The sequence below is a fragment of the Pseudonaja textilis genome, chromosome 3 (genome assembly GCF_049901715.1).
Source record: "Pseudonaja textilis isolate UNSWEBS1 chromosome 3, rPseTex1.2, whole genome shotgun sequence".
Classification (NCBI taxonomy): Eukaryota; Metazoa; Chordata; class Lepidosauria; order Squamata; family Elapidae; genus Pseudonaja; species Pseudonaja textilis.
The window spans coordinates 169,009,845-169,035,712 of record NC_141992.1 but is presented as its reverse complement, the minus strand read 5'-3'; the positions used below and the strand labels follow the sequence as shown (position 1 = coordinate 169,035,712).

General features: G+C 34.9%; 1 long non-coding RNA gene across 1 annotated transcript in view; it reads right to left on the bottom strand.

Moving 5' to 3' along the window:
* The window catches only part of LOC148126409 (uncharacterized), a 148,854-nt gene that overhangs the window by 101,929 nt on the left and 21,057 nt on the right, over positions 1–25,868 (bottom strand). The window contains exon 4 of the long non-coding RNA XR_015743244.1: positions 1,855–1,991. This is a non-coding gene — a long non-coding RNA (uncharacterized LOC148126409). The remainder of the gene's footprint in view (positions 1–1,854; positions 1,992–25,868) is intronic.

Genomic DNA, 25,868 nt, shown 5'->3' with positions numbered 1-25,868 from the left:
TGGACATAAATGCACATTCCTTCAGCTTACTTCACCACTTCTTTAAAAAAATATTTATTTTTTATTTCCAATGAAAGGCATAAATGTTCAAGTAACCATTAATTATTTATTATTATATACCAAATATATACTGTATGCATAAATTATGCAAAACCTACTTAGTATACTTTGAAGGAATATGGGCCTTAGTTAAATTTAACAGAAAGACAACTAGCAGAAAGAGAACTTTTATTTTTTTAAGAAAAATCTATAATGAATTATCTTCCAGAATTGTTGGGCTTTACATTATTGCTAATAAATAAGAAAAAATGATCCAGCAGATTGTTGAATTTTGAACAGTGTTTAGAAAATGAGACAATTTGTAAGTCATTAATTTATAAGGTTTTTTTCTCACGGCTCTTTAATTAGACACGTTTCAAAATAATAGATTCCTGACAAATTACTTTAGAATATAAATCACGAGGTTTTTTTTTTTCAAGTGCAGAATTATACTGAACTCCTTAAACTTCATAGGGTAAATGAGATTGGACAGGGAAAAAAATGAAAGATATTTGGTTATGCAAGTCAGTAAAGCCCCAGAAGGTGCATTACATCAAACTTGATTATTACTTACCTAGCTCTGTATGGCTAAGGTAACAACAAAAAGTCTGAAAGAGAAATTGGAGGATCTTTTGGACCTCACTGGTTGCAACATCTTAGAGATTACTATCTCATCTAACCTACCTCTTCCAAAGTGTGTGTGTGTGTGTGTGTGTGTACACACGTGTGTGTGTGTGTGTAGGCATTTATTTATTTTGAAATCATAATATTATATGCTCTTCCTATCTCAAGAGAAGCAGACATCAGTCCAGTCTTTTATTTCTGGGCAAAATTGCTTTGTGGTCCTTAAAGTGAATGACTTTTCATTCTGGTTTGGTTTTTAGTAATATTATAATATGATACTATTAATGTTCACCAACATAGTAACCTAGCTATAGTGAACTTTTTTCCAAAAAAAAGTTGAGGAAACAGGTATGATCACAGAACTTAGATCTTGTTCAATATCAGGATAGAAGATAGATATCTTTACCAGTTATGGTGTGTAAATTATAGGGAAATCTAGGATTCATTTGGGTCAAACAACGTAACACATTTCAAGTTGCCAGATTTTTATCCATTATTTGGGAGACTAAATATTTTCTTTCCTAATTCAAGGAGGTCTTATGTTTTGTATGTTTTGTGTGCAAAGTATATTGCCAATCAGTCCCTTAAAAAAATATCACAGTTTACTTTTAATGCTATCTCCTGCTCACAAATACATTCTGATTTGCAGTGTTATTTTGACCACATGATGAATCAGGACTATTAATGAAACCATTACTACCATTAGACCAAGATTATATGTCAATTGAAAATGCACAGTCTGCAATCCTGCATATAGCTGGCTGCTTAAATTCTCAAAGACAACATGACAGAAAGAGTGTAACTACATGCTGAATAAAAGTCTTCTCTTAAAGCAACCAATACAGGTTAATTTGCATTTTAAAAAATAATCCAGAATGTTCTATAACTTTGTTGTTTGTTAAAAATCTAAGACAAAGTAACCAAGCAAAAGCAAAAAACAAAATGAATATGGCATTAGAAATGCCCTGCTAACTTCAAAAGCAGGAATACTGAGCACAGAAAACTTTTTCTTTCATTACCCTCTGTCAATAGTAGAACTAATTGAAACCTTCTAAATTTAAAACAGAGCAGCATGTAGTCTCTATCTTACCCTACCTATACATCAATAGGTCATTCTCAGTTAATTAAGTGGAGGCGTAATCAGCTTAATTTATGTACTCCAAAGCAGTTAATGATATCTTAGTACAGTACCTGATGTTTGGCCTGCCCATATAACATGCAGAGTATTCCAAATTTATTCTGTTGCTCTCTGACTTCAGTTTTCTCTTTTTTTTTCCTTTCTGCATATTTCTTGTCCATCTGTTCATGCTGAAAATAAATCAAAATTCCTAAAGTAAACAGCAAAAGGGAGCCTTAATTAAAATAGCAAGCTAACAATAATGACATTCCTATAAGCTAACAATAATGACATTCTTATAAGGCATAAAACTCTAAATAAAACAGTAACTTGTTATAGAAAAAGCTATAAATTAGCAGTACCAAAGACATTTAGCATTGCTTATAAAAGCTAAGTCTAACAGAGAAACAAGACCAGGAAGCTTAAAAGTTTTATAGAATTATATCCTGAATGCTGCCTGCTAAAAAGAAAGAACAAATAAGTGTTGGGTTTAATAGTTTTATAGGTGTCTGGATCCCAGAAGTTCAAAATGTGGTACCTAGACAAGTAGATGATCATTTTTCTATTGCAGCAAAAATGCTTCCTTCTTGCCATCTCTGTAGCTTGTCTTCATTTTACTGAAGCTGCAAGTTTACACACAAAGACAAACCACAATGTCAACCAATTGGACCTCACTTAAGGAACCGAGGCAATCGATTCGTAAAGCAAAGAATGAACAGGACCCCATTTCTGAAGTACGTTGCTCAAACTGCTCTTTCATTAAAAGATGCTCTCTCTTATTGATTTTGGCTTAAGTAATGAGAAAGCTTATCCAAAAATCTTTAGCATTTGGGCTCAAGTTAAGGAAATCAATAGAGTCATTTCCCATTTGAACTGCATATGTGAATTTTATGTACGAGAGACAAGACAAAGCCCAAATCAGATAAATCAATAACATTGCCAATAGAACATGAAACTGACAAATGGCATTTTAAGCAATTAAAGTGAGCTGTAAACACAGAGAGGTTAATCAATTACAATCTTTGGCTATTAACAGTTTTTAATTTGTATAAATATTATATAGTAAAGTGATTCCTGGTAAATGAGGTGGTGCGTTTGCCTTTTACCCAATAATGGAACATTTATTGCAAAAGGATGTAAAGAATTGTATTTAAATAACCTACATTTTCCACAATTGTAATGGTATGTGGGAATGACCTTGGGAGACATGGCAATGAGATGCAGCCAAGAAAACCATGAGATAAAAAGCAGCTTAACCCATAACAAGAGTGTGGCTGGGAGAAGAGGGCAGAAGAGACCCTTCCTAGTTTCTTGGGTTGTAAAAGGAGACAGAAGAAATATTTTCAGACTTACAAGAATGTCAGCCTAATGAGGTAGACCCTACAGGAAACATGCTGAGTTTGAGGTAATTCTATTTTATTGTAAGGTTATATTAACAGAATCTTGCAAGTCTAAAAGTTATTCTCCTCCAAGTTCATTTTCACATACCATTACAATAATAAAGGAAATACATAAAATATGGGTATTAAAGTGCAACCTTAGGATGATCAATAAAATACAAAATTCAGGATTCAAGGACTTATCACATGATTAAACAATCTTTTTTCAAGTACCATTCCTACAGGTTTTGGTATGAGACATACTATCTTTATTCTGAACATAAATATTAATAATATTGATTTGCAAAATGCTTCATTTCCATATAATACCAATAGAACTATGACACATACTACAGTCTCTCATTTTTATCTAGTTTGCTGAACTGGTTCTGAAATCTATAATCCAATACTTGTGGAAGTCTAAATGTTTTTGTAACTGAGTAACAAAATCTAAACAAATTATTGTTCAATGAAATAAAGTGTTGATCTTAGCAATACTTGACAATACTTCTCCTCAGATTTGGGTGGAAAATGTTAAGAGTGAAAGCCAATCTATGACTTCTTTTTTTCAAAGTAGGAAGGAATCAAGATATAGTCAGCGATACAGAAAGTAAATTTTTTAAAAAGTAAAAGTTTAACTTTCCCAAATTCCCATAATAAAATGCTACCATTTTAAATTTTGTTTATAGATTTTAGCTGTATAGGAAGCACATTAATGGAGATCTTTAACAATCCTGGTATCAAGTAGGAGACAAACTCTACATGTAATTGAACATCAAAGAGGTTCTTGACAAACCTAGCAGATAATCTTGTCTGAAAATATACAGGAAGGAACAAGAGGGTTGGCTGTACTAGACTTAATTCATATTAAGAGAGATGAAATAATAGAAGCGGTTGAAGTTACAAGAATTTTGGTGGAGTGTGACCATGCAAATTTGGAATTTAACATAATGCAAGCACAAGCAATAGAACATAGTCAAACTAGTGTCTTGGATTTTCAGAGAGCTGATTTCAACAAACTTGGAGAGAGCCTGGGAAGGTTTCCATGGCTGGAAATCCTCAAGGGGAAAACAATGCAAGAAGCTTGGGGAACTCTGAAAATGAGGTTATAAAAGCCCAGTCTAGCACAATACCACTGAAAAAAGAAAATAAGATATCCCAGAAGAAACTGAATGGCTGCATAAAGAACTCTGATAGCACATAACTAAGATAGAATACCAGCATACTGTCCAAATCTGGAAAGATGAAGTCAGGAAAGCTAAGGCTCACAATGAATTTAGTCTTATAACAAATGTAAATAATAATAATAATGTTTCTTTCAACATGTAAAAAATAAGAAAAAAGTCAAGAAAACTATAATTCTACTAATGAGAGAAGATTAAAGGGCAACAGGGAGAGAGTGGAACTGCTTAATTCATTCTTTGCATTATCTTTATACAAAAGGGAAAAATAGTGCAATATAACAATAATACCAGAAAAAATATATTAGGAATACAAGTTAAAATGGACAAGAAAATGGTAAGAAAACACCTATCCGCTCCAGATGAGTTTAAATCACCAAAACCAGATGGATTATAACCCAGGGTTTTGAAGGAGCTGGCAGATATGGTCTTGGAACTACTGAACCATATAGTTCAAAAATCCTGGTGTAGTAAGGAATCTACCTGAGGACTGGAAAAGAGCTGATGTGGTTCCAATCTTCAAAAAAGGAAAAAAGAACGGACTCAGGAAAATACCCACCCATCAATACCTGGGAAGATTCTGGAAAAGATAAAGCAATGGATCCGCAAACACATAGAAACAAGCAAAGGTCTTCCTAGAAGACAACATGGGTTTGTATGTGCATTCTTTGAAAAAGTGTCTAAATTAGTGGACAAGCAAAATGCTATGGACAAAGTATAACTGAATTTACATTTGACAAAGTAGACCACTTAAATACGAGTCAGCAATGTGCTGCAGCTTTCTAAAAAGCCATACTTGGAATACTTCATCCAGTTTTGATCAGCATGATCTCAAAAAGATGTTGAGACTCTAGAAACAGTTTAGAGAACAACGATTAGGGACTGGAGGCTAAAACATGAAGAAAGGACACAGGAACTAGATATATTTAGTCTAATGAAGTCTAATGAAGAGAATGACTAGGGTTGATATGGTAACAGTTTTCCAATATTTAAGTCACTGTCACAAAGAAGAGAAGGGCACCCTGTTCTGCAAAGCATCTGAAGACAAGAAGTAACAGAAACTTATCAAGCAGAGGTACAAATTAGAACTTATGAGAAATTTCTTGACAGCGAGAACAGTGGACTGGCTTACCTGACGTTTGAGTGCTCTACTATTAGAGGTTTTTAGAAAGTGATTAGTCAGCCATTTGTCTGAAATGGTATACGGTCTCTTGCTTCATCAGGAGATTGGACTAGAAGACCTTCAAGGTCCCTTCCAACTCTGCTACTCCTCTTCTCGGTCATGTTAGGAAGAGCTCCAGTTTTTTTGAGAAAAGATATGCAGTTAGAATTTAAACTAGTTCACTTTTTCCTGCTACTGCTTCTTGCTTTTCCCCATCATGAATTAATGAACACCTGGACTCTTATTAGTTTTTGGACATACTCCTCAAGAACTCTTATTTACCTTCTCCAGCCTCATTGCACTCTGAAAGTTAGCTTTTGTGACTCCATTCTTACAGCTTTGGGCCTACAGTTCTCATTATCAACCTCTCCTTCAGGACTTATCTCCAAGGGGGATAAGTCTGCCTACCGAGATGAGGTGGACCAGTTGCTTTTGTAGTGTGGAGACCATAACCAATAAGACCAAGGAGCTTATAGTGGATTATAGAAGGAACAGATCAGACATCCAACCCTTGCTTATCAATGGAGACCGAGTGGAGAAAGTGGCCAGTTTTAAGTTTCTGGGTGTTACCCTAAAAGAGGACCTGACCTGGGGTGCCCACATTGCACCCTAGTCAAAAAGGCTCAGCAGAGATTATACTACCTGAGGCTTCTCAGAAAACAACAACTGAATGAGAAACTGCTGGTGACCTTCTACCGCTGCACCATAGAGAGCATTTTAGCATACTGCACCGCTGTATGGTTTGCCAATTGCACAGTGGCAGGTAGGAAAGCAATCCAGAGGGTTAATGTCATTGTCCAGAAGATCATTGGTTGCTCTCTCCCCTTTTTGGAAGAGTTTTATAGCTCCCACTGCCTTAAGAAAGCTCAAAACATTCTCAAAGATCCATCTCATCCTGGGAACCCTTTTTTTAACTATTACCATCTGGCAGACAGTACAGAATAATAAAAACAAAGACAAATAAGCTGAAAACCAGCTTCTATCCCATTTATACGGGTGTCTTCAGACTTTTTCCAATTTTATTATGAGATTATATTGTTTCAATATTTAATTTTTTTCAAAATTGCCCATTCTACTTAAGACTTATCTTTTAAGACTTGAAGCCCACCTTTCACCTAATTTCATTAAATTCAACCCTCCTCATCAGCAGGACGTGTAACTGACTACTATCAGTTTTATCTCCCTCAGGTATTTTAAATTCCATCATGACATAGGCAGTTTCCCTGAAGATGTCTGACACCTTCAGTCCATTGACCAATCCCTCTGTGAGGACTAAGTCCAAGGAGTTGATTCCCTTGTTTCTTCTTCCATCTCTAAAAAATGAAATTGTCAGCAGCAGACATAAGAAATCTGTTTTACTTCTCCTTCCTAGCTGAGTTAATTTTCCAGCTGATATCAGGGTAATTGAAGTCTCCCATTACTACTATAGCCTGCCCTCTTGAACTTTGTGGGTTGATTTGAAAAAGAATAATTCACACTTCTTCTACCTGGGTAGATGTCTGTAATAAACTTCCACAATGGCATTAAATCTTATGGAGATCTTTTCACAGGATTTCTATATCAAGGATTATGATTTTTTTTTCCACAGGTATATCAGTTTATACATACTTGGCTTTCTTTTCTGTTGAGTCTAGCATCAGCCCAGCCACAATAAACTCTAATCTTGATAGATAATACACACTAAAACCTATTTACTTTTGTCTTTTCCCAATAAAACCTTTTGGGTCTCCTGGCCACCATAATATCTAAAATACCTTTGTGCATATAAATTAGGATCTATATAAACAGAGGAAAACTTCATGCTCTGCATGCATTTTTATTCAGAAACAAAGGACGGGTTTTATATGCTTTAAATATATGCTGTACTTTAGTTCTTGCTGCAGCACCTAGATGAATCTATTGATTACCAGTTTAAAACATTACTGTATCTTTATCTTAAATTCCATACAAAAAGGATTTTCTGAAGTTTCAATATGAACAACAAACAATAAATATTGTTTGCATTCATATTTTTTCAAGTTCATGCATTACTTTAAATGCATAGAGTTTCCGACAAAAAAGAATTAGATTAGCCATTTCAGCATTGCAATATAGCAATATTATAAAATTATTTCTGAAATCAATAATGCTTTTGGTTCCATGGCTAATCTTATACTGGAATGCTGTTTATAAAGATATTAAATAAATGGATTACTCAGATCTTTGCTATGACTTTCCAGAAAAAGATTCTTCAAGAATTTATAATTTGGAATTGGTATAATAAATGAATGCAATTTTTATAGTGGAAGGTACAGTAATATATATAAAACAAATACTCATTGAATTATACAGTATGATAACATCTACATGCCTAGTTCTACTTGTCATTTTTTCTGTCTTTTGGCCACATCACAATTCTAACAACTTGATTTATCCACTACATTTAATACATAATATAACAAACACCAATATGTATGGCTTATAATGTATAATTTAAACATGATTATTATATATTTCACCCCTACCTTCCTGACAACCATGATCTCTTATTCATTGAGATATTTTTGTATCTATGAAATGCAGTTCCCCATATGAATGTCAGTTTGAATTAATGAATATTTTCATAAAAATATTCCAGCAATGAATGTTTTAAAAACCTTGTCATAACAATCACTAAATTTACACATGACAGCAAGCATGTATTCCTGCATTTTTATCTTAAATATTTGATGATTTTCTCTTTAAACCTAAGATTCATAACCCAAAGGACTTTGTTTTCCTATGGTATATGGAATTCAAGAGACATTAGAACAGCCTTCATTTTCTGCATCAGTAATATTGTTCAGAGAAGCACTAGATAACATCTTTTATTTCTACTCTGCTGCTTTATTCAAATATTTTAATCACATTTGTAGTTATTTCCTCCTCCGAATTCTTTAGCCATATCTGCACAGAAATTATTATCAGTGATCTCTTTGTCCCAAGTAAAATGGAAATAATTTTTATAATGTATTATGAAAGAGAATATATTAGAACCTCCTTCTTTCTCCTATGTATACACATATATTTAAGTGCTCATAAATAATTCTGATTGATTATCATAAAAATATCCTTGGAAACTACGTCACCATAAGCAATGATGTATGGAGTACGGATATTCTATTTGCTGATAGACAAAGCCTGAAAATACAGACTTGTGATTTCCTCACACATTTCCAAAAATGGTTAAATGTTTTTACTTATTTAAAAAGGAAACCAACAAACCATTGTTGGAGCAATATATTACCATGTTATAACTGAAGGTTGTCCACTGAAGGGTCACCCTCACTTGACCTTGTTTGCACAGAAAGGTAAGCTCACCATGGTAACCTTGGTCTTGTGGCTTTCTATACAGTAAATCATTTCAGCTCTCCTTGTGTAATTCTTTTATTGGCTGTGCAATTGAAATGTCATGCTTCACGAACAGAGAAGCTAGTAATTTCTTACGGATGATTAAACCACCTCTGTAATGTATGAGCATGGATGAAACTGTATGTAACAGTTTTAGGCATGAAAATCATGGGAGGAAGAATGAACACTTACATTTTTCAGATGCTTTAATACACAATTACCTATGATCACATACTACCTAAAGATACGCACTTTCCGGACATAGCCATGCACATCCTTTTTTAGACTCTTCACAGAGACCTCTCTGAAATAAGTACTTTCCTTTTCAAATCCTTGTTGGATGTAAGTGTAAAAATGTCAAAGAAGGCATACAGAGGACCATTAATACATTAAAAGATTGCTTTTTACCCAGTCTGTTCACTTTATCTCCAGTAATAAAATTGAAGAAATTAAAATCAAGGATTATAATTCCAAAAAAGTCCACTGTATTTTCAAATATTTTTTGTATGATCTTCCAAAATATATTCAGCTTAGTTCCATGTTTGTTAAAATGTTTTATATATTTATACCCAAGTGAAAAAATTAAACTCACCTTTCTTTTCAATGAATAGTTAACAGCTCCCTAACTTTGTTAACCAAAGAATACCAACTTTAACTGAAACCCATCCCGGAGATTTCCCTCAAGTATGAAAATATATCTGTGACATATTTGCATAATATATAAGCAGACAGTTATGGCTCTATATAAAACTTTCAAAAGCTACATTCCAAAAATGACAAAGCCAGGACAAAAAGAAATTTATAACGTAATTAAATTAATTGCCTATAAAACAGGATATCCCATTTGCAAAATTAATTGATTCTCATCGGCATTCATACAAGCTACCCCATCATAGAAACATTGAAAAATATGTACACATATATCCCCTTCTCCCCTTTTTCCAACACAGAAGGAAGAATATGGAGAGCAAAGGAGGATGAATTCAGGGACCAGAATAAAGCAGCTGCACAGAGAAATATGTAGAAGAAAAGCTTCTTAAGCATTAAAATCCACTTGGGACCTCATCCCTGCCAAATAGCATCAATGTTCAGGCTAACCTTATGTTATCTGCAGTTTACCAAAGGGAATACTGCAGCTATTTGCATCTCCTGCCCATTGTTTTGTTTTTGACAACTTATCAATTTAATAAGTGATATCAGTGAATCTAACAAGACCTTATGCACTACTAAATACTGGAGGAGGAGGAGGCCTTTTTCTTCCTACCAGGTAAATACAAAAGTTTATTGTATGAAGTAATAAGATGCATGAGCCCAACCAGTGTTTGGAATGGTACTGATGTTTGGGTTTATTCAATAACTTGCAGTACTCAGAAAACTATAGCGTGAACTTGCAATTTCATTCAGCACTAATGAAAGTTCCATTCCTTTCTGAGGAAACGTTACTCCAACGTGCACAAAAGGAGGCGATCTAGTGCACTGAAATCTATATATCGTACACACCAGGAGCTCATAAATCTTCCAACCACTGGCTTTTCTTCAAGACTATGAAGATTATATCCCATCTTTGCATATTTTAAATATATAGCATTTACTATATTTTGCCATGCAATGATACAGTCTCTTCAGGCTAGTACTATTTATGGCAACTTTCCTCATTTACAGCATATGGATTTCATTAAGAATGGCAGTTATAGGTGCCAGTACTAATTTGCTCTCTTCAAAGTAGATCAAAATATCCAAAAATCTCTATTTCTTAAATTACTTTAAATGTGCATGGAGTCACCCAATTGTCTTGGTATCATATCACCATACTGGAGCTGCTTTCCTGCTTCAATTTAATTAGAAATACATATTGAAGTCTAATTACTTTTGTTTAATGCCAGTGCCTATGAAAAATATATTCTGAAGTCTTTAAAATGATATATTCCTATAGTTGCATTTAAGTTTGAATCAAATTACCTGTTTTATTTTAGAAAAATATACTTCTTAGCAAATTACTGTCTATCTATCAGAATCTATTTAAAATTATTTTTCATTGGTTACTACACTGTACTATGTATTTTGAGATTTAAATAGCTGAGGAATTTTGCAGCTATCACCTAAGGTTCATAAATTTAGAGTTTTCAAACCATACTTCAGAATTGGGGAATGCATTTGTGATCGGATAGAATTTTTAACAAGTGAATTTGGCTGGGTTTGCATATCATATTAACCAATAATATGGCTTGATCATCCTATGGTTGATAAACCATAATTTATCAAAAGGGCACAATTTCATTGCGTTAAGAAATATAGCATGCTTTAATGTTGATAGGTAATTGGGAATTAGTCAATTGTGTGTCAAACCACTTTAATCTTTGAAAAGTACATAACTGCCTTTTGATATGTGACCTAATATTGACAACCTCTATGCTTTTCAAATATATTTATTTCAGCTTATCCTAGTTAGCAACCAACCCATCTGTGGTAAAATGTCCATGTCCTGGTTATAGATAATGACTGATCATTGTGGAAAACAGGATGTTAGACTAGACAGAATTTTGGTTTGTCTAAACACATTATTTCTTATATAACCAATACAGTCTTTCCTTCTATGACTATTAGAAAAGAAGAACACAAAACATTATATATTATGTCTTCATGATGTCTTATCTTTATGGTAAAACAATAAATGCAGAAATCACATGTAGAGAATAGACCATTGGGTATATTAATCTATTCATTGGCTATTTCCTATATCAAAAATTTTTAAATAAACTAAACCCTAGGAAAAAATGTCTTGGTTACTTTGCTTACTCTTTTGAGTAGCTGACTAATAATCAAAATTAGGGTTTTCCATTGTGTAAATTTTAAGGCTATTCTCCTAACATTTTCTTTGGTATGCAACCAAAGTAAACTCTTAACACTTCTAACTTTAGGTAAAATAATATAGACTTTCTAACCATTTCTGAATTCCCATTTGCCTTAATGAATATACTATATGTAGAAGTGATAATTATTATTGTTTTTTTGCATAACCTATGTCCGCTCTTAAACTATCTGAAAAGCAGGAGACAAAAATGAGCTTTGAAAAGGAAGACACCCTTATCCATAAGCCTTAAACTTGGATTTCATGATATTTCAGTTGAGTTATTTTTATCCTTTTATGTTAGAAAATTGACACTATCAATAAATATACTTAAGTACTCAACAACGAAGCTAGAAGTACAGACATCTGTTATATAAGGATGTATTGCCAAGATGAGTAGAGAAAAAATGTTGAAGTTTTTTCATGTAGAAAAAATAATGATTAACGGAAAAAGTGGATAAAATGTTTTTCTATCTTTTTCATATTGGAACCTGGAGCTATTGATTGAAGAGGAATGGACAGAGATGCACAACAGTGAGGAATGTATTATCACAAAGTATAGTAATGTTCACTGAGTAGCTTTCAAGGAAGATCAAGCAAATAAAGCTATTAAGAGTGGTAATTGCTATATATCCTATATAGCCCTTTAATTCTACTTGCTGGAAAACACTAGCAAAAGGATATGGTTATGGTTATATCCTGCTTGTAGTCACTATAGTGAAAGAAAAATAATTTATGGGAGCTTTAGCTTGCTCTAATGTACTTATATTTATTTCTAAATTACACTGCTCAAAAAAATAAAGGGAACACATAAATAAGACATCCTAGATCTGAATGAATGAAATATTCTTATTAAATACTTTGTTCATTACATAGTTGAATGTGCTGACCAAAAAAACAAACAAAAATTATCAATAGAAATCAAATTTAGCAACACATGGAGGTCTGGATTTGGAGTTACACTCAAAATCAAAGTGGAAAAAAACACTATAGGCTGATCCAACTTTGATGTAATGTCCTTAAAACAAGTCAAAATGAGGCTCAGTAGTGAGTGTGGCCTCCATGTGCCTGTATGACCTCCCTACAACGCCTGGGCATGCTCCTGATGAGGTGGCAGATGGTCTCCTGAGGGATCTCCTCCCACACCTGGACTAAAGCATCCCTCAACTCCTGGACAGTCTGTGGTGCAATGTGGCATTGGTGGATGGAGCGACACATGATGTCCCAGATGTGCTCAATTGGATTCAGGTCTGGGGAACAGGAGGGCCAGTCCATAGCATCAATGCCTTTGTCTTGCAGGAACTGCTGACACACTCCAGCCACATGAGGTCTAGCATTGTCTTACATTAGGAGGAACCCAGGGCCAATTGCACCAGCATATGGTCTCACAAGGGGTCTGAGGATCTCATCTTGGTACCTAATGGCAGTCAGGCTACCTCTGGCGAGCACATGGAAGGCTGTGCGGCCCCCTAAAGAATTGCCACCCCACACCATTACTGACCCACTGCCAAACTGGTCATGCTGGAGCATGTTGCAGGCAGCAGAACATTCTCCACGGCGTCTCTAGACCCTGTCACGTCTGTCACATGTGCTTAGTGTGAACCTGCTTTCATCTGTGAAGAGCACAGGGCACCAGTGGCGAATTTGCCAATCTTGGTGTTCTCTGGCAAATGCCAAACATCCTGCATGGTGTTGGCCTGTAAGTACAACCCCCACCTGTGGGTGTCGGGCCCTCATACCACCCTCATGGAGTCTGTTTCTGATCATTTGAGCAGCCACATGCACATTTGTGGCCCACTGGAGGTCATTTTGCAGGGCTCTGGCAGTGCTCCTTCTGTCCCTCCTTACACAAAGGCGGAGGTAGCAGTCCTAATGCTGGGTTGTTGCACTCCTATGGCCTCCTCCATGTCTCCTGATATACTGGCCTGTCTCCTGGTAGCGCCTCCATGCTCTGGACACTATGCTGACAGACACAGGAAACCTTCTTGCCACAGCTCGCATTGGATGAGCTGGATGAGCTACACTACCTGAGCCACTTGTGTGGGTTGTAGACTCTGTCTCATGCAACCACTAGAGTGAAAGCACTGTCAGCATTCAAAAGTGACCAAACCATCAGCCAGAAAGCATAGGAACTGAGAAGTGGTCTGTGGTCACCACCTGCAGAACCACTCCTTTATTGGGGATGTCTTGCTAACTGCCTATGATTTCCACCTGTTGTCTATTCCATTTGCACAACAGCATGTGAAATGGATTGTCAATCAGTGTTGCTACCTAAGTGGACAGTTTGATTTCACAGAAGTGTGATTGACTTGGAGTTACATTGTGTTGTTTAAATGTTCCCTTTATTTTTTTGAGCAATGTACTATCATTAAAAAGCTTTTTCTTTAGAACAATGTGTACTGGCAAGCACAATTTCTGTTCTGGTTAAAAGAAAAAGCTACAAGTGAAGAAATAATTTTTATTATTTAATCGTCCTTTCACATCTGTTTCTAACATTTATTAAACTTATCAATGTGTTAAGTTCCTTTTAGATACAGGCTCATCTACATCTTAAAGGATTTCAGTTTTTTGCTAGTAAAGAAATGAAAAAATATGAGCTCTGGCCAAATCAAAAACCTGTTCAGCAAAAAATGCCTCATTGAGTTAAGGAAATTATATTAGTTGAAATTTTATTTAATTGGAAACCTTCTGGTTGAAAAAAGTTCTATTAGATGCACCAAGTAGCCACCAGTTGCACATAAAAGGGTTCAAATTTGACCGTTTGTACATTTTCCCTTGGTGTTCTGCTAAACTGTTTGATCTGCAGAATATATTATGAATTCAGTATTACTGCATTTCAAACATTGTGTGTGTGTACGCACACACTATATGGCATAGCAATGAGATAGCAAGACCAGAGTTTTCAACATAGGATTAATGCTGGGGCCTATTGGAATGCAGTTCTGTCAACATTTAATAAGAATTGGTGCCCAGTCTTCATACTAGACCTGTGAAAAGTTCCTGGAAAGAACATACTCATGGCTTTTATTCTGTCACTGAATGTTAATGTATCTTGGAGATATAGTTTGATAGTAATACGAATCAGAAGTTTCGAATGTGTCATGCAGGGACACCATTGTATTGAACTTACTTGGTGATCAATAACATAAAAGATAGAAAAATATTGTCTTCTCGATTGTTTTTCTTTGCTTCAAAAATTGTATCCTTGCAGTTCTCATTAACAACAGAAGAAATGCAAGGATGTAGCAATCTGCTGCAACTTCTTTCATTTCAATATTCAAATTCATCATTTTATCCTTAACCCAGTGAAAGAATACTGAAAATTTTAAGAAATACACATGAACATCCAATGGTTATGTCACATAAAAAGGACTATACTGGGGATATTTATTGTTTGTCTACTGCTCAGTAGGACCTGATTTTAGAATACATTGCAATGAAATATATATTGAAATAGTCCATATGGCTTCATAAATACCTTAAAGAGCCCAAAGGTTAAAAGATCTGTCTAAAAGGAGCATTCCCAAAGTAGAAAATGAATTCTAATTATTAGTGGTATGTACAAACTTCCAACATGATTACATCATCCCATCACTGTAATCAAAAATCCTAGGTAAAAAGCATTCATTTCCTATTAAAATGTTAGAAACTCACTGATGTCTTGGTGTTTCTGTACAATGATGATTTATTAAAACACGGAAATGATTATTTATTAAAACGTGATGATCTTTCCCATCTTTATACTGTACTTTCCATATGTTAAAGAGTACGCACACACACACACACACACACACACACTGAATTCTTGATCATCCTGATACTAAAGATTGGGAATGTGTGTGTGTGTGTGTGTGTGTGTGTGTGTGTGTGTATGTGTGTGTGTGTGGATCTTTGGTTATTCAGGTTTTCTCCTGTGTAAGATTGGAAGTATCTAGGCAACGTTTCGATGAAGTCTCATTCATCATCTTCAGGCTTGTGTCTTCAGCTCTGTGCTTTTCAGAGAAGCACAGAGCCGAAGACACAAGCCTGAAGATGATGAATGAGACTTCATTGAAACGTTGCCTAGATACTTCCAATCTTACGTGGGAGAAAACCCAAATAACCTAAGATCCACATACAAATACCCGCGAGAACCTCAGATATATATATATATATATATTTCTCTCTGTTTTGTAGCACTCACAAACAAAAAAAATCTCCACACCACAAGCCAAACAAACACCTGGGCACAAACAGACATGCCCTGATGCCTCCAGCCCAAATACACCCAAGCCAGCCACCCAGATGAAACCCAATACACAAAAAACAATGTTGCCAGCCAATCAAGACCAAAAAATGCTACAAAACAGACAGAAGATATTAGATCAATCAAGCAGAACATAGCAAACTCCAAGACCAATAAACACAGACCAAGACTCCCAACCAATCAGGATGAAAGAAAAAACCATTCTAACAAAGCACGAGGTACCACCAAATTTAAAACAGAGACGGCTGTGAAAGCCTGACACACAGACGAACCCAATACACAAGCCTGATGATGGCAAATGAGATTCTGCCAAAGGGTCACTACAACTTTAAAAGCACAACTATAATGACGTGGGAAAATACCTGAACAAAGCTGAATACCATACATATAAATACCCACGAAAACTTAAGAAAACAAATATATATATTTGAATCAAATGCCTGGCAGACAAGACACACATAAAGACTGAACGATGCACCCTGACTAAAGTACTGACAGCCAACAGCTTCCACAAAAGCAAAATCACAGGCCTGATCCACAAAAACACACTGAGACATAATAGAGACCTAGAAGATGAACAGACCTATGGAACAGACAAAATCAGTAAGATACTACACAGGCATCACATCAAGACCGCCTTCAAAACAGACAGAAAAATAGCAGCCATCCTAAGAAACCCCAAAGATAAAATTGACCTGGAAAACCAAGGCATATATGAAGTCCCCTGTGCATCATGCCCGGCCACATACATCGGACAGACCAACAGAAGAATAAGTACCCGCCTAGATGAACACAAAAATGCAGTAGAAAAGCTGGAATACAGTTCCTCACTAGTCCAACACATGAAAGCCACAGGTCATAGCATCGACTTCAATGGCACCAAAACCCTAGCCACTATAAAAAAAACCAGCTACAGAATTATCAGAGAAGCCATAGAGATTGCAAAAAGACCTGAAAGCATGAATAGAAGAGATGACTCCACCAGACTGTCAATTATCTGGAAGCCTGCACTCACAAACAAAAAAATCTTCACACCACAAGCCAAGAAAACACCTGGGCACAAACAGACATGCCCTGATACCTCCAGCCCAAACACACCTCAACCAGCCACGCAAATGAAACCTAGCTTCCTAATAAATGATAGCCAACCATTCATCCGAAGCCAAGCCGCACTAAAAGCCCCCAATACACGAAATACAATGTTGCCAGCCAAAAAAACGCTACAAAACAGACAGAAGATATTAGAAGCACCAATCAAGCAGAACACAGCAAACTCCAAAACCAATAAACAGACCAAGACTCCCAACCAATCAGGATGAAGAAAAAAAACCATCCTAACCATTCTAACACAGCTTGAGGCTAGCACCAAATTTAAAAAGTCTGGTTGGATGCTAACTGCATTTCGTTGCCTGTATCCATGGCAATGACAATAAAGTTGAATCTAATCTAATCTAATCTAAAACAGAAATGGCTGTGAAAGCCTGACACACAGACGAACTCAATACACAAGCCTGATGATGGCAGATGAGATTCTGCCAAAACGTCACTACAACTTTAAAAGCACCATTATAATGATGTGGGAAAATACCCGAACAAAGCTGAATATCCTTCATACATACATACATACATACATACATACATACATATCATACATACATGCAGGTCTTGGCATGTTTGGGTCTTTTCCCATGTAAGATTGAGAGTATCTTGGCAAGATTTCAACGAGGTCTGTATGTATGTATATGTATGTATATGTATATGGATATATAATTACTGAGACAATATTCTATATTTAAGAGAATGTTAAATGTGGCCTAAAAATCACTGTCATTTCAACTATAACAAAATACTATCTCTAAGCTTCACCCACTTAAAAAAATAGGTTAAGTAGATTAAAATTCTGAGGTTGAAAAGCACCATCTAAGCATGATTCAGCCTCTTTTGATTCGACAGCTGATTTCACAAGTCAATCATGCTATTTTACATGTGGTGACTACATGGCCTTAAGGTAACAAATTTGTCTTGAATGTAGAGGCTAAACCTCTGTACTGTGGTTAAAATTGTATCCTATGTCTGACTTGATCTTGCAGAGACCACACTATTAAACATACCAAAAAGTGACCCCAAGTAGGAGCTGAGAGGTATTAGAAACTACAACTGTAGATGCCCCCAGGCTACCTCCCTGATTGACCTACAGTATGTATAAAGGATGTCATTTGACTCTCTGTCTCAAACTGAAAAACAACATAGATCAGCATTTCTTTGTTGTCAGCTCTTCTAACATAGTCATGCTACTTTGGAACAGAATTCCTAATCTGAAGTGTGGCCTTCCCACTTTTCAGTACACAGCAGCCTAGAAGAGGTCTCCATCCAACTGAAAGTCTCCTAACAAACCAAATGAATCTCCAGCTATACATCTTTTTTTATTGTTTACAGCTGGATAATTATGAGAAAAGGTAGTGCAACTACTTGACTTCCACACAGTAATTTAAAAGAACAGTTTGAAAAAGAAACCTACATTATTTAATGATTTGTTTAATAGTGATGGTATGAAAATGTTTTATATTCTATTCAAAGGTCAATGGATGGACATTTTGTTAAAACTTAATTTATACTCAATCTATATTTAATGGTTATTATATATAGTTATTTGATTATTTGTTATTATGAAAAATAGCTATGCTTAAGTGAATTGGTTCTTCTATAAAAATGTACAAACTCCTTTAATATATTGTTATGGAACTAAAAATGAATATTCAAAAGTCAAAGATCAGAGTCAAAACAGTATTTATATCACATACTGTTGTATAAAGCTACATACAATGGAATATATCTAATAGCTCAGATACAATCAAATACATTTTTGAAGTGGATATATTTCCAAAAATTTTTTCCTGAAGATATAATGAAAAAATAATAATCCCTCAGATGAGACCCAAATTATTTTAGAATTATAAATAAACTGTGCATGGAAAACACAAAAGCTGAACCTTTTGAATACTTATCAACAATAAACCCTATAAAATGTGGTGCAGCAATAAAATTATATACAGTATTTATTTCTCATTTTCTCTACAGATGTTATAGATTATAAATCATTGGCAATGTCTTCTAATTCCAGAGACTTGATTCTTAACATTTCAAAAATTAGAAAAAAAGGAAAAAAAAGTTCAGGTATGTTGTTCTTTTTCATATCTAGTATAGAAACCTGATGTATTTAAATTTCTGACAGTACACAAAGATCTGATAAGAAATCCTTCTTGGCAGAAGAATTTGTTGCCACCAGTTTTGCATGAAAATATCACTTCCATACATTTCAAAAGACCAGAATCTTATCTTGAGTAATAATTTTGTAATATTTTTGAATAAAAAGCTTGAAAGGCCATTTTATCAAAATGGCATGCATCATCGTACAGTCATTACACATTATTTTACAATAGAAACATGATGAAACAAAAAGAAAAAATATCTGATTTCTTTGTCAGTTTATCCATTCATCTTCAAGTCCAAGTTTTTCTTAGTCTTTTTTTTTTTTCAAAGTGAGATTGAAAAAAGATTACATGTTATTTGGAGTAATTTGACAACTGCATAAATTTTATTCACTAAACTGTCAGTAAATGAGCTTGATGAAAAAAAAACTAGCTTTATTAATTTATTAGATTTAATGTGGATAGAAGGCAGCATCTGGTTTTTTTCATCAATTTGCATAGTAAAATTCTATCAATCAGAAGAAGTTTGAATCACATTACCTGCTTGTCAAGGATGCCAAGCTCTCTTGGAGGCAGAATTACCTTGTAAACAGATATACTAAACAACCCACATTACCAGCAGACCTGGATATTCAACATTCCCTTACTCTTGATAATTGCCCCATTCTGTTATGGTGATACTACGTTCCCTTTTACAATTTCTTCTTCTAATTCTACTTCTAATAAATAATTATAAAATTTTGTTATATATTTTTTGTCTCATCCTAATAAAATTTTATCTAATTGCTGGAGTTTATTGTTAATTCCAAATTCTTTCTTGTCCTGTTTATATCTACTTTGAATTTGAAGATATGCCCACTGATCAATTTTTAGTCCCAGATCTTGAAGTTCTTGCTGCGATTTCCTTGCGTATCCAATAGGTCCTTATATTTAATCATTTAGTAATATCCAGATTATTTGGGTGAATCATCACCTCCATTGTTGAAATCCAAATTGGTATTTTTAAATAGTGTTTTTTCCATATTTTCTTCCAATTAGTCAATAATGAATCTCTGATTCGGTGTCTGTGAAAATATTTCTGGCTAGTTTTCCCAACATCCCATAAAAAAGCATGCCAGCCCCTCTGCAAGTCATGGCCTTCTAAGAATAATATTCTCTTATTGGTTAAATTCACCCATTCCTTCAACCATACTAAAGAGGCTGCACTATAATACAACTCCCAATTTGGAAGTGCCAGTCCTCCCCTGCTCTTCACATCCTGCATTGCCTTTAAGTTTATTCTAGGTTTTTTTCCCTTGCCAGATGAATTTTACAGTTATTTTATTAAGTTCTTAAAAAAAAATTGTGTACTTTGATTGGGATCGTCTGAAATATATAGGGAATTCTGGAAGAATATTCATTTTAATAGCAGCGATCCTGCCTAATAATGGAAGTTGCAGCTTGCCCCATGTTTCTAAATCCTTCTTTACCTGTTGCATCAATTTATCATAATTATTTTCCCTAAGTGTCTTACAATGTGCTGTCAACCATATTCCTAGGTATTTAACTTTCTTTATCACTTGTATTCCCATAACTTCTTCTAGTTCTAATTTCTGGTTTTTTGTTAAATTTTTGGTCATTAATTTTGTTTTCTTCCTATTCATTTTTAGTCCTGCTACTGCTCCAAATTGTTCTAATTCATTCATCAATTTTTGTTCTCTTTCTATTGGTTCTTCAATGAAAAAAATCATATCATCTGCAAACACTTGTAACTTATATTCTTTCTTAACCTTTAATCCTTTTATGTCTGGGTTCTGTCTAATTCGTGTTAATAATGCTTCTAGTGATAATATGAAGAGCAGGGGTGAAAGTGGGAAGCCCTGTCTGACTCCTTTTTCTATTTTTATTGGCCGGGTATATTCCCCGTTTATTATAATATTAGCCTGTTATGTATCATAAATGGTTATAATATTTTCAAATTTATTATAATATTAGACTGTTATGTATCATAAATGGTTGTTATAATATTTTCAAATTTAGTGCCTAAATTCATATTATAAATTTTTTGGATTAAAAATTGCCAATTTAAATTATCGAAGGCCTTCTCTGTGTCTAAAAACATAAGTGCAATTTGTTGTTCGGGGTGGGCTTTGTAAAATTCTAAAACATCTAATACTATTCTTAAGTTATTCCTGATTTGTCTAGTCGGGAGAAATCTATTTTGGTCTTCATGTATATGATCATTTAACATTCTTTTTAGTCTACTTGCTATAATAGAAGTAAATATTTTGTAATCAGTATTTAACAATGAAATTGGCCTATAATTTTGTATATATTGGGGATCCGAATCCTCCTTCGAGCGAAATCAATGCCCCCCTCCATGAGTCCGGCATCCTGGCTGCCAATAAGACGTCATTAAAAACTTCCACCATAAGAGGTCCTGTTTGTTCTGCTATTGCCTTGTACAGCTCCCCTGGGATCCCATCTGGTCCCAGGGATTTGTTGTTTTTCTGGTTCTCTACTGCTGATTTCAATTCGAACCAAGTAATGTCTTTATTTAATAATTCTTCCATTTCTTCCCTAATTGCTTTATCCTCCATTTCATCTAAATAGTTTCTTATCCTATCTTCGTTAACTTCTTCCTTTTTATATAACTCTTCAAAATACTTATGGGCAATTTCTTTTTTCTGTTCTATCTCCTATTGTATATCCCCCTTTCCATCTATTAGCTGGTATATCAATCTCTTTTCTTTCTTTTTTTTAAGTCTATATGATAGTAATCTCCCTGGCTTATTGGCATGCTCAAAATAAGTTTGTCTAGTTGTATTCAAATTTATAATCATTCTCTCTTGTTCAATTAAATACAATTTATGTTTAGTTATTGTTATCTGATTTTGCAATTTTGAATCCTATGGAGTACTCTGTAATTGAGTTTCTAATTCCTTAATTTTTTGTTGTAATTTGTTTTGCTGGGCATATTTTTCCTTATTCCTCTTGGCGTTATAAGAGATTGTTATACCTCTTATTACTGCCTTCATTGTATCCCAAATGTTTTGTTTCGTAGTTGCTCCATTATCATTTTCCTTTAAAAAATAGTTTAATTCGTCCTTGAGTTTGTTGGTATATTCTTTTTCTCTTATTAACTGAGTATTTAACGTCCATCTTTTCTTGGGTTTTTCCCTACCCTTCCATATTATCTGAATTAGATTGTGATCTGCCCATTCATTGGGCAAAATTTCAATCCCTTTTATCTCATTTACTATTTCCCCATTCATCCATGCCATATCAATTTGTGTCCATATTTGATGAGGATTTGAATAGAATGTAAATTGTTTTTCCTCGGGATGTAATCTTCTCCATATGTCAATCAAATTTAACTCCTTCATCATTTCCATACATATCTTGGGAAGCTCTCTTTTTTCCCTTTGTTCCTTCCCCCATTACTGTGGTCTTTTTGATAATCAGCAACAGAATTAAAGTCCCCTATAATACAAATATTTCTTTTTCCCAATCCTACTATTTTTCCATAAAGATGCTTAAAAAACTCTTTTTGATCTCCATTCGGGGCGTAGATTACCACTAAAAGAATTGGGATGGCGTTAATCCAGATCTACAAAACCAGAGTTCTTCCCTCAGAATCCGACCATATTAAATCTGCTTTTAAATCCTCTTTAACATATACTGCAATCCCTTTCTTTTTCCCCACGTCTGCTGGTGCGGTGAATAATTTCGGACATTCTAAGTATTTTTCATCTGTTTCCTTTATATGAGTTTCTTGTAGACATACTATATCAGCATTCTGTTTGATTAGTTTGGCTATTATCCTTTTCCTTTTTATCATTGAGTTTAAACCATTTATATTAGTTGATAGTAGTTTCTTTTCTTCTTCCAATTAATTAGTTCTGTTTCGCTCTTTGTCTTGTAATGGCTCTGGTCTCTCTTTGTGCCTGAAGATGTGTCCTACTTTTTTCTCTCTCCTGTTGTAATTGAGTATTTCCTTGATTTCCTAAAGTTCCATCTCTGTTCTTATGATAGCCTTGATCTTTCTGGGAGTTTGTTTCCAGTTCATCCTTACTGCTCTAGTCTTCTGGGACTACCAATCGCTCATAAAATTCCTGGGCCTTTTCCATGGGGTCTATTTTGATTTTCCTTTCGTCCCAAGAAACTAACATCCCCTCTGGGATTAGCCATTTAAATACAATTCTTTTCTGATTTAGGTAAGCTGCTAAGAATTTATAATCTTGTCTTTGTTCTCTTACTCTTCTTGGTATTTTTTTGAGAACCAAGACTTCTTTGCCTTTAAACATGATTGTTTCATCTCTTGACATCCTATATATGATATCCCGGGCACTCCTTCTCACAAATCGTATATGGACTTCTCTTGGGCATTTGTGGCATCTCGCATAATTAGTTCTAACCCTGTAAACTTCATCCAACTCCCTCAAGATGTCATCTTTATCCTTTTCCAATAGTCCAGCCAATATTCCTGCCATTAGTTGTTCCAAGTCGTCTTCTTTGGATTCCACTACATTTTGGAATCTCAAGTATGTAGCAGCCTTATCCATCTCTAGGTAGACCAATGAGTCCTCCATTTCTTTACTCACGTTCTTTAATTCTTCATCTACCCTTTCTAATTTCCTTTCAGTTCGTTCAGTCCTTTTCTCTACCTCTTTTATTGTTGCTTCATTTTTCTCCAAGGCCTGCTATAATATTCCAACTTTGTCCTCTACTTTGGAGATGTCCACTTTCATTTCTGCTTTTAATTTCCCCATCTCCTCTTTTTGTTCATTAATATCTGCTCTCATTTCATTATGGTTTTTCATCATTGTGTCTTGCAGCTTCATCATCGATTCCTGTAAAGTCAGCAGAATTGACTGGACGTTGGCATTCGAGATGTTAGCTTGTTTCTCCACTGGCAATGTTTCTTCTATGGTTTTTTGTGCCATGGGCAAAGCTGTTGCCGACGTAGTTGTTAATGTCGTGGTGACCTTTCTTCCAGTTTTCAGATCTATAGTTGTAGCGGAAGTCATTTCTTTTAAGATTTGTTTCTGTTGTTGTAATATGTTAATTATATTATCCCAAATTAACATTCAGTGATAGAATCTCTATATTAGGATTGACCAGTATCTAATTACTTAATCTATCTATCTGCTGGATAGCTGTGCTCTTAACTGGTTACTGGAGTACAAGTTCTTATAGATAAAAATATTATCACTGTATTACTTTAAATCCAAATTCTAATTGTAACACTCTTGCTGACTGAACAGAAATGTAGTTCTTTGTTTGCCATTATTTTCTCAAGTTGGTTTCTTAACCAAATCTTGCTTATGTGATTGTTGCTTCAGTAGCAGCTTTCATCTTGTCATTCAGGACACACCCCCTATGCCCTCTACAAGAGTGGGCCTTAACTTTTCCAGTTCTATGGACTGACAGCAGAAGTGTGGGGGAAAGGAGATCATTCTGCATGAGCAACAGCAGGCGAATACATGTTCATATAGCTCCAATTTGCGCAAGTGGCAAGTGCATGCGCCTGCCACTTACACAAATAAAGTTTTGCCCATGAACGCACTCACCTGGCACTTGTGCAGCCTAGTTCCAAACAGGTTGCGACTCAGAGGTTGGGGAACCCGCTCTACAATTTGCCATAATCTCAGGAAATCCCAGGAAAATCAAAGGCATTCAGGTCATTCCAGAGGCTCAGCTAAAGGAAGTATACACTATATTGGGTAGCAGCATTATAGAAAGACTTGAATAATAGTCATAAAGACATGGTTTCATATGATTTATTTTTTATTTTATTTCTTTATTTTTATTTGTCAATTGCTTACAAGATAATAGGTTAAGTAAAAACATACTTATGAATACATGGATACATGTAAGAAAAATAAAAGAAACAATAGGACAGGGACGGTAGGCATGTTGGTGCACTTATGCACGCCCCCTACAGACCTTTTAGGAAAGGGGTGAGGTCAATAGTAGAAAGTCTAAGGTTAAAGTTTTTAGGATTTGGGGGAAAAAACCATACAGTCAGGTAGAGTATTGCAGACATTGACCACCCTGTTGCTGAAGTTGTATTTCCTGCAATCGAGTTTGGTGTGATTAACCTTGAGTTTGTATCTATTGTTTGCTCTTGTGTTGTTATGGTTGAAGCTGAAGTATTCATTGATAGGTAGGACATCGCAATGTATGATTTTATATACTATATTTAGATCGGACCGAAGGTGGCGCAGTTCTAGGTTTTCTAGGTCTAGAATTTCGAGTCTGGTGGCATAAGGTATTCTGCAATGAGTAAAGGAGTGGAGAACTCTTCTTGTGAAATATTTCTGGACTTTCTCAACTGTGTTAATATCAGATACGTAATGTGGGTTCCAGACTGATGAGCTGTATTCAAGTATTGGTCTAGCAAATGTTTTGTATTCTCTAGTTATTAGCGTAATATTACCAGAGAAAAAGCTACATAGGTTAGGTTAATAACTCTTAATGCCTTTTTGGCTATGTAGTTACAGTGTGCTCTAGCACTTAGGTCATTTGAGATGAGTACTCCAAGATCCTTATCAGAGTTTGGATCATCAACAAAATCTTGACTATTCAGCCTGTATTTTATTTTCTGATTTTTTTTGCCAATATGTAGGACGGAGCATTTATTTGTTGAGATTTGAAGTTGCCATTTGTTTGACCATTCTGACACATAGTCGAGGTCTTTTTGAAGGGTAGC